The sequence below is a fragment of the Sparus aurata genome, chromosome 24 (assembly GCF_900880675.1).
Source record: "Sparus aurata chromosome 24, fSpaAur1.1, whole genome shotgun sequence".
Classification (NCBI taxonomy): Eukaryota; Metazoa; Chordata; class Actinopteri; order Spariformes; family Sparidae; genus Sparus; species Sparus aurata.
Window position 1 is genome coordinate 2,402,237 of NC_044210.1, and position 11,392 is coordinate 2,413,628.

An 11,392-nucleotide genomic window follows, 5' to 3' on the forward strand; every position below is an offset into this window, starting at 1 on the left:
TCACACACAAAGCAGTAAAAAGTCCTTTCAACACCAATGACAGATATTGAGCAGATAAAAATTGTCTTTAAGGTTTTACAGCACGGGTCCCTGAAACCCCAGACAGAGGCAATGTGTCGTTTAGGGTTCGTTTGTTTGTTCGTTTGCTTGTTTCGTGGTGTCCAACAAAATAATAAATTATAAAAATTATTTGCCTCAAACATCGACTGTAGTATTTTTTTATTTAGTTATTTAATGTAATTTTCTATTTACTTTTTTTCTACATCTATTCTGTGGGTTCAATGTAAAGAATCACATGTTCAGTTAGTGTGTATTAATTACACGAGATGTTGATGATAAATGATGCATGATTTATTATAAGAGACGGAATAGCCAATTTAAAATGCATTACTTTTATGTTTAATAATTGAATAATAAACACTTGAAACATATGTTTATGTAAAATCCACTTGATACATGCAGTAATTGAATAAACACGTCATGTGTAAATGTGCATTAATTCATTCATGAAATATGTAATTTATTCACACTGACACAACATAAAAGAAACATATAGTGTGACATTAGATGGGAAATTTACATGTAATTAAAATAGTTAAAGTTAACCTTTTAGCAGCCTGTCCTCATGAGAAAAACAACCATAGAGGTTGGATGTGAAAGCCTGTTCTTGGCCATGGTAATTAATACAATAGCAAAGGAGGAAGTCGGGAAGTCAAATATAAATAGCAACACACCAGAGTGTAAATTTATATGTCATTATAAAACTGAAAGTCAACGTTTTAGCAGCCTGCCCTCATGAGAAAAACAAACCAAGGGTTTATTTTTTGAAGAAAAGGGCAAAGACACACAACCGGGTCTACATCACTGGAGCCGAGGTGGAGAAAGTGAACATCTATAGGTTCCTTGGATTTACCATCATAGAGAACCTGTCTCGGTCATCACACATCACCACACTGGTGACAGAAGCAGAGAATAGGCTGTACTTCTTACGAAAATCTAGGAGGGATACATTTTGGAGCCAGATTCTGTTTAACTCTTACAGAGGAGCAATGGACTAGAATCCCAAACCGGCATGGTTCATCACAGCCCAGGACAGGAAGTCTCTACAGTGGGTGATTAAAACCACCAGAACATCACTGGTACCATCTACAGAGCATCAGAGACATCAGTAAAATGAGGTGTCTACACAGAGCCTATAGGATACTAAAGGAAAACATCCACCCAAGCCACAGTCTGTTCACCCTGCTGCCATCTAACAAAAGATACAAGAGTAGCTGTCATGAGACCATGAGACTCCTGGACTCATCCTCAACACTCCACTTTCCAAAATACACTAGATTGTGAAAAGTATTCACTCACCTGCCTTGACTCGCATATAAACTTAAGTGACATCCCATGCACTGGTGCACAGTCATGTTGGAACAGGAAGGGGCCATCCCCTGTTGGGATTCCCACAGTTACCACAAAGTTGGGAGCATAGAATTGTCCAACATCTCTTGGTATGCTGAAGCATTCAGAGTTCCTTGCTGCCGAACCCAGCTCCTGAAATATAACCCCACACCATGATCCCCCCTCCACCAACCACTTGGTACAGTGCAGTCAGACAAGTACCGTTCTCCTGGCAACTGCGCAACCAAGGGAGTAGGTTTGATTTTGAGATTGGTGGGGACACAAAAGTGCTCCAAGGCAGCACTCCTGAAAGTTAACGTTTTTTTACATTAGCAATCATAATTTCACGTCATGATGATGTTATAAGTTAAAGCAACTAATGAAGGACAAGGAGGCTACTTCAAAGAGTTTTAAAGCCACATGGGTGAAGCATTGCTATTCAGATCATCATCACACTAACATTTGTCACAGTGCTGAATCTCATGACTAACATATCCATCATAAATTTTAACCTCACCTGTGAATTTCCAGCCTCTCTTTCAGCTTCTCCTCCTACATCTCCTCCAGCTTCTCCTCCTCTATCTCCTCCAGCCTCTCTTTCAGCTTCTCCTCCTACATCTCCTCCAGCTTCTCCTCCTCTATCTCCTCCAGCCTCTCTTCCTTCATCTGATCCAGCCTCTCCTTCTCTACCTCCTCCTGCCTCTCTTCCTCTACCTTCTCTGGCCTCTCCTCCTCCATCTCCTTCAGCCTCTCTGCTGTCTGTCACCTTACAAAAATATGTTGATGCATGACATATGAACAGATACATTAGGGATACAATGATCATAGAGCTTGATGGTACAGTTATTGCCTGAGCAAAAAGGCTTTTACTAAATATTAATATAACTTAATATTAATTAATTATATTTTATAATTATAAAATCAGATGATCATCTAGAACGTGAGGTTTTATTGTATTTCCACCACAAAGTTTTTTCATTTGTGTTTTTAAACCGTTGCTCACTTCTACACAAATATATGAAAATAAGAATTTAAAAATAACTTTAAAAAAGTGTATCTCTTTGGCATTAAATATTCTCTTTTATTCAATATCTGTATTGTTGAGCCTCTACCTATACACCCTTGAAGTAACTTACACTTTGACTTCTTAAGAAGTCTCTTATATCCAGTTTTCTTTTCTTTGACATCCTTCAAATCCTATACAGCACACACGTACGCACACACGCACACGCACGCAAACAGACACAAACACAAATGTAAATGACACCACTGATATTAAAATCCGTCTAGCTGACGTGACCCAAGAAGAACAAATGCTGAACACATTGACAACTTACACTCGCAGTTGCAGATAACATGCACTGCCTCTCGTCTGGTCCAACTAGCAGGTTTTACAAGCAGACAGCGGGGACAGCCAATCACATGTAAGTTAGCGAGAAACTGGCAGCCGATCAGGGAGCGATATTTGGGATAGAGGCGGGACTTCTAGCAGAGACCGACATTTAGCCCTTTGTGTGCCATAATCATTGACTAAACACTACGGACAGCGGTTGTATTGATAGTGACTACACAGTAGCGGCTGAATATTGGTAGGGACGTGTCCCTAGGATCCCTACCCAATTCTACACCCTTAAGCGAAACCCAGACTCGTCCATCAGATTGCCGGATGGAGAAGCGAGATTCGTCACTCCAGAGAACTATCTCCACTGCTCTAGAGTCCAGTGGCGGCATGCTTTACACCACTGCATCCGACGCTTTGCATTGCACTTGCTTGGTTGCAGCTGCTCAGCCATGGAAACCCATTCCATGAAGCTCTCTATGCACTGTTCTTGAGCTAATCTAAAAGGCCACATGAAGTTTGGAGGTCTGTAGCGATTGACTCTGCAGAAAGTTGGCGATCTTTGCGCACTATGCTCCTCAGCATCCGCTGACTCCGCTCTGTCATTTTACATGGCATACCACTTCATGGCTGAGTTTCTGTTGTTCCCAATCGCTTCCACTTTGTCATAATACCACTGACAGTTCACTGTGGAATATTTAGAAGCGAGGACATTTCACGACTGGACTTGTTGCACAGGTGGCATCACAGTACCACGCTGGAATTCACTGAGCTCCTGAAAACGACACATTCTTTCACAAATATGTGCAGAAACAGTCTGCATGCCTAGGTGCTTGCTTTTATACACCTGTGGCCATGGAGTGATTGGAAAACCTGATTTCAATTATTTGGATGGGTGAGTGAATACTTTTGGCAATATAAACGGCAAATATTATCGTTTTTTAAAAAACGACAATATTTGTATCTTGTATATTGGTTGAGTGAGACCTTCGTCCAGGAAACCACTGTTTGTGTCCAGTGTGAAACCAAAAGTCAGCAGTGAGCAATGTCTAAATTACTAACGTATTGTGGCGACACATACCTAACATAACTGAAGTTGTGTGTAACTCAGCCTAAGACCTAACCACGTTTTCTGACGTGTACCAAACCAAACTGTAGTACGACAAAGGTAAGGTACACATGTCCCTGGTACGCTGCAACAGTCATGGTGTCTTGGGGGTCACTGTCAATCGGACCTTTTTTTTTGAGTGAACCTTAATCATAGTGAGGACAGATCAGAAAACTCTTATTCCGTACATGTCAACACACAGGTCATACAAGTCCTCAAGTTTAACTTCAAAAGCAGCCCACACTGATATGTATTTGGGGCTCCAGGACACTAGGATGCTCAACATTTTTTCTATAATTTTCATCTTTTCAAACCCCTGTAATGATTTCTCCTTTCTAAGATGCAGATCTACAGATATAAGCCTTTGTATGCAATTCACATACAAGTTTTATTTGATCTCAAGCAAGCAAGGAGAAGAATATTCATAATCCACAGATGATATCCTTTCACTTCAACAGTCTACTTTTAAATTTAGATAATGATTAAAGGCTGGAAAAGGATGCTAAACCTTTTAAAGTTTCATAAGATTCCTTGTGATATCAAGGTCAAGTTAATTTCAGACCCGCATGCTTCTCATCATCGCGTCGGAGAAAACAGGCCTACAGCTCGGCTGAACAGTGGCGTCGGAGCCTGAGATGATGCGGGCAGAGAGCACCACAGAAGGCAGGCCTCCCTTTGATATCGTCATCATTTATTCCCTCTCCCAACATCATAACCCTCAGCAGTCGGGGGTATCCTCCGCGCCTCTGAAGTGTATATCAGCTTCTGTCAGCAGCTCGGCCCAGAATGACTGGGTGACTTTCATGAGATTGACGAGGGGATGTCACCGCTGCCTGGGCCAAGCCAAATCAAATGCTCAGCAGTCCAACAAATCCACCTGCAACAAGTGGCAGGGGAAGTTTGAATATGACACACTTGACCTTTCCCCTGTCACTGACAATTTCATCATCTGATGTAGAGCCATAGTGAAGGTCTTAGTAGAAGTGTTGCAGATCTGCTAAAGCTGTATTCGAGATTAGTTATGTCAAATTGTTATAAACTATGGCAATAGTTCAATAGTATGATGTTAAATCTCAATTTCATAACAACACCTTTTCTTTTTGATTCAGTGTAATGGGATACATTTGTCAGTTTGAAGTCAGGTCAAAATTAAGAGTCTATTTAACTCACTCAGAACCATGTCAGCACTCTAGAGTTCAAGTTGAAAATGATACGCTGACTTGATGTCGAATAATTTAACTGAAAAGCTCAAATGTGTGTGGTTAAGAAATATTCAGCCCAGTCCTCTGGCAAAGTGTGTGACCTGTGGACCCACCAGAGGTCAGGTCAGGTCATGTAAGGCGGGGCAGTTTAGCTCCTTAGGCACGAAAAGTGCTCCTGTGTATGAAGGTGCAGTGCCAGCAGGGGGCAATAATGATGGGAACAAAAGACAGACACAATTCAAAGAGCCAGAAAGTCCGCCTTGGCAGGAAGTTGGGGATGGTGGGCAGGTTTATTCATGAGACTTTCAACCAGTCTACCAGTGTCTAAGTCGACTGTGAGGTGAACAACCAGTGGTGACAAATCCATGATCTTCTACCAAACCTCACCAAGTAGTTTACTGCCATTATTATGAATTGCTGTTGGTGATTAGGTCATGAAATGAGACTGTGTTGTTGTCATGGGCAGGGCGAGGCCAAATGCGACAGTGATATAATCATCTTTAGTATGTAGAATATACGTATGCAAAACACAGCATGTGTGCAAGCTGAGAAAACACCGATGACACTACTGTGACATCATCAGGATTATTTAGTCTAAAGCAAAGGACCACTACTTTCAGCATGAAGCATCAGATCTGTGCAGAATGTAAACGAGTCAAGGCCCACCGTAAATCCAGCAGTGGATGGAGTGTGTATGGACGGGTGGAGTGTGTGGCCGTGTGCTCTCTTGCAGAATGAAGAGACTGTCAGACCTGTAGACTTACAGAAGATGAGGGCAAGAAGTGTGGCGCTTAATACTTCACAGAGGACATGCTCGCCTCTGATGATTTAGACAAACAGTGGCAGTAACCACATGCAGTGAGACAGAGATGGGGGGGAGAGGGGGAGATCTGAGACAGCGAGGACTCCTCTCTTCCTCTGTGTTTAAGCACAGACAATTCCTGTCGCCTCGGGGTAGCAAACAGATACATAAAGGCAGTAAAGCGACCGCTGAGGCATGACAATGGGATTCTTCAGGAGCAGCCAGCTCTCCAGTGTTGACACGTGAAGACGAGGACGAGGCCTCTTCAGCAAAAACTCGACATTGGAATTGACATGTCTGTGTTGATGCAATAGAGACGAAGCAGATGGCTTCTTCTGCCTGTCTGTTTTAGCCATAATCTTTAAAGGGCCAATCAGGAACATTTTACAGACTCTCCTCGCAAAAGAACCACACTCTGCCAGTGATCAATGCCTGTCACCCCTCTGCTGCTCAGTGGTGCCGAGAATTAAGGCTTTCTGAACACACAGAGACTTTGTGTATTTGCGCCACATTCCCCGGACGATCTGAAGAGGTAAGACTTCACTCTCCAGGTCTGACGACATCAGTCTGTAAGATGCCCTTAAAGGAAAATTCCACATTCAGATACTCTGTGAGACTGGGTGAGTTAAACCAAATTACAAGAATCAGATGGCTTCACTGCGCTGGTTTCTCGCCCCGCACATAGTTTTGGTTTTACGAGCTGATGTTGTGGAGACTGCCTTCACCTTGGTCAGTAGTTGTAGTTGTGAGGGGGATTAAGGTTAAACTCTCTGATGGAAAGAAAGTATTGTGTTTTGGTTGGAATTATATTATACAGTATATAGTTGGATGACCCTGCAACTCATGGTGAATCTGATTTTGATTTTGGTACTCGGCTAATGTTGAGTCATGGTTTTGGGTTTTTATTTCAGTCATTTCCTGTTTTATTTTGTAGGTTTTATCCCCATGTCTCATGTTTTGTTTTACACTTCATGACTATGCATTTTTTCCTCCTTTTTTGATTACCCTATAAGTCTATATATATCTATGTAGTATTGCCTTCGTGTTGTTTCTATGCATTGTGGCCTTCCATACTTCCACTCTACTGCAGCTTTTAAGGTCACTGAAATCTGAGATTTCTTCAAAATACCTTCCACACTGCATTTTTTTTTTAAACTATGGTTTCGTTGTGTCTCCATCTAGTTGTCTGTCCACACTAATGGATGACCTTCTGCTTTCGGTTTCTACACCGCACCTCAGCGGTGTGAGAGAAAGGTGTTCAAAAGGTAAGGGAATAGCCCCTACTGTTTGTATTTCATTACTGCCAAGGGGGTAAAAGTTCACTGAGCCTGCTCAGAATGTTCTTCTCTGATTTTTTACATTACTGCCAAGCATGCCTGTTTCACCATTTGAAAGCGTTTTTGCATTCTCGTGTGTACTAAATGAAGGGCATTTACGGAGGATGCTTCTGTAAATACATGAGTGTATCAAAAAGTAGGACACTGAAACCATTGAGAAGCAAAGAGAACCAGCCTAAACAGCGTGCACAATCTAGAAGTTTGTGGGTGAATATATCTCGCCTGGCAAAGTAACTCCCACGCAATATGTACACATGTTGGGTAAAAAGTTCACATGCCCATTTGAAGGATACAGAAACTGAAACCACCGTCGTCTGTCTGTAAGTACCTTGTGAATAAAAACACTGCTCTTAGTTTTAACATTACTGGCACATAATCCCTGCATGAACAAATAATTCCTTGTCATTTAAAAAAATATCAGGAAACAGTTTGCACTGTTCATACAATGTTGCACAAATTGTACAAACCACCACAAACAGTGTACGGTACAATGCAACTGGGCAATCAAAGTTTTGCCGAAATTGCAATGAGAAAATTCACACACAATCCAAATAAAATGTATTAAAATAATGACCACATTTCACATAATACCCAGTGGTGTTGCTACATGAAGGGCTGCTCCCTTACCAAGAAGGGAGCTGAAAAAAGAAGAAAAGAGAAAAACATAAATGGGGTGGACCTACTTGTTGGAATAGCATACATGTTAAATTCAGTGTGAACTATATTTCAAACCACTATGTAAATCCATCAACTGAGCCATAGCATAAGCAAATAAAGAGATAAGAAAAGGTCTTTACGTTCTCCTTTTCCATTTTTATAATAGCTGTTAAGCCACTGTCAGTTAAACACAATAGCTCTTTTGGTCGCTTATCAAACTCAGCAAAGGGAGAGAATACGTCCTTTGGAAGGCTTAATGTGAAACATCTGGGGTGGAAGTATTGAGTTACTGGAGGTGGTTTAATACTGAGCAAGAAAAAAGCAAACAGAAACAACAACTGGGCTGAATCAATGAGCGAGGACAATATGAATGTTAAAAAGAAAGCGAAAGCAGCAGCATATTGAGGATGACATTACTCTGTTGTACTAATGGAGTGAGTGCTGTGGAAATGGCAGTACTTCATGCTGACTACATGAAGACAACAAGAAACAGAAGCAGATAACAGGAAGGTGTAAAGTCTGTTTGAAGATCACTCGGATACAAAACAGAAGAAATGTCCTAGTTTTTTTATATAAGCCAGTTTCCAATGGAGCCTTCTCTCTTCAGGTGAGATAAATACAGACAGTAATACTATATTTCATGCATATATCACACACATATATAGTTTCCCATCATTGGTATGTAAATAAAAATGTACAAGAATATTCCACGGAATGGCTATGTTTGGTACAGTGACATTCCTGCATTCATGGGAAGGTTAAAAATAAGTCAAAGTAGCATCCCTAATCATAGAATAAGAGTGTACGTGTGTTTTGACTTGTGTTGACTTGAGACCATCTTTGAGTTGGTCAATGGCACTGTTGCTTTCCGCTGCTGCATCATCACTGGCCCTGATCACAGCCCACTTTAAGACCAACATGCCCAGGGACGCACAAGTGGGCGCGAGTACATTTGCTATTGATGCAACGTGGGTGCTGGGCAGGAAATGGCAACTATGTCGGCCTCACTCTAGCACTGACACTTGCGCTAGGCACCCATTGTGCGAGTTGTAAGACAGACCCCGTAGTAATGAAAAGAATGACCACAGAGAGTTCTCAGTGAATTTTGTAGTTAGGCAGACGGCACAAACAGCTGCCAGCTGCCAGCTGCCATGGTCCAGTAGTAAAGCAGTAGAATTCAGTCAGGTGCTGGTCACACTGTTTAGCCCCTCAAAAATTCTTGACCAACTTAAAACTCCTTGGTATTCATTACCAGCTGCTATTGTTTCCATCCTCTGTGTGTGTGTGTGTGTGTGTGTGTGTGTGTGTGTGTGTGTGTGTGTGTGTGTGTGTGTGTGTTCTAGTCTAGCAGGAAACCCATCAGACGCAGTTTTGAGTGCTTTCCCAGGTGTTCATGTGCCTGTCCGTCTGTCCGTGGACACATTTTGTAAACCTGATGGCATCACAAGCAGTAACAAAACATTAGAGCTGTGCAGTTGTAAGCAAGATGAAGGCTGTGCTTACCTTTATTATTCAGGCTAATGAGTAAGGGTTGACTTTTATTTAAGAAATTGTACTTTTGAATCTTGAATATGATTTATATACATCTTGTAGCTTGTTGTAGCTTTTATTTCTGTTTCTGGATATACCTGTATTATGTATGTTTGTGAAACTTGTATGGTGTCAGGTGATTTGTATCATAATAGGAATTTTAATAAGTTTAGAAGTTGTAGGTTTGCCAAATGTTTGGTATGCAGTAAGCCCTTTCTGTGTTTGGACCCTTGTTGGTATTCTTCATCTTCCTTCTTCCTTCTTTATCCACTTTTTGAATCGCCAGAGGTATTTCCACCATCTCTGGTTTGTATTGATGTGTCCACCCTTTTTTCTCCTTGACCTCAAAGTGATCCTTGCTTCGCAAACAGAGAAGTGCACCTCGCAGACGTCCCATGTCACCTGTGAGTCTCATGAATTTGGATTGATGTTGCCCACAGTTTCTCCCCGACCTTAGAACATGGAAATTTCCCGGCAAACCACTGACCAACGGGGCTTTGATCCAAATCCTATATGGCAGCTGCCATAGCGAACAGGCAGACAGACAGATGGGGTGTCATGGATCACAATATGTACAGGAAACCATAAGGTCTAAGGTGAAGTGCATATTTCAGTGCTGCAGCTGGTGTTTGTTGTGCATTTTAATCAAATTATATTCTATATTGAACTGAATTTGGTTTAGCTGCAACAGTTTTACACATGATTCCACCTTTCACAAAACTGTCCTGTAGCAGTCGTACGAGCTTTGTTGTCATTGCCATTTCTTTATTTTGCTTTCTTGACCATGGTGACAGTGTCATATGCAGATGTCACTCTTGTCGTTACCTTAAACTCTGGTACATTGTTGTTTTAATTGTTTGTTTTTAAACTTTTTGAAGCACATATGATTATGAATGAAATACAATCACCAACAGCAGAAAATAAATTGTGGGGATCGGATTAAATACAACAGACCTTGAGGCAGTCTCAGCTAATGGCATCTCCCAACCAACAAGCCAGACTAGCAGGACCAAACATTATGTGGCATGATCACCCCAGGAACAGAGGGAAAAAGTTAGGATCTGAAACAAACCCACATTGGACTAAAGGCCATTCCTCTAGCCTACTCTCGCTCAATGCCCAGTCACAGAACAATAAAATGGATAAGACTCATGCTGACTTAAATCAGAGTGCCCACATCTTTACAGTGGCCTTGCTCCCCGATCAATCTATTGCACTTGTTGGGTGGACCAGGATCCAATACGACAGAAAACAAGACTCCAGTAAGACTAGGGGAGATTGACTCTTTTGTTGGCACTAATTTTGATAAAGTGGACAACCTCCCTGCCAGCCCGCATCATCACAAGTATGCATTCAAAACCATCAGATCAACAGAGGATGCCATAACCACTACCCTTCCACACAGTCTTCATGCACCTTGAAAATGTCACCTTCATCAGCATGCTATTTGTTGATATCATCTTACCATTCAACACAATCTGATCTGAATCTTGAAAGTCTTTGGACAACTTAACACTCTGATACTGAATATTTGACTTCCTCACAAACAGACCCCAGACAGTACAGATTGTCACAACTCTACCACTCTAGTGCACAATACCGGGGGCCCCCAGGGCTGTGTGCTCAGCCCCTTCTTGTTCACACTGTACACCCACGACTGCACTCCCAGAAATGGAGAAACCTCGCTTGTGAATTTTGTGGATGACGCCCCCATCATAGGCAGAATTTCAAACAACTATGATAGTAGTGATAGTTCATAGCTGGAGGAAATATGAGATTTGTGCATAGAGAACAATCTACTGCTCATCATAATCAAAACCCAGGAGCTCCTCTACTCATCCTCTGCAGTTCAATATAGAAAGAATTTAGAATTGTTGCTCTCAGTGAATTGTAGTTCCCTATAAGCAGCTGTCTATTTCTTCCTTTTCTTCCCAGAATTCTTTTAGACAGCTTTCAGATAACAGGCCTAAACCTCTTGCTTTCGCAAGTCAAAGATCCATTGGCATCCGAAAAGTCTAACGATGTAGT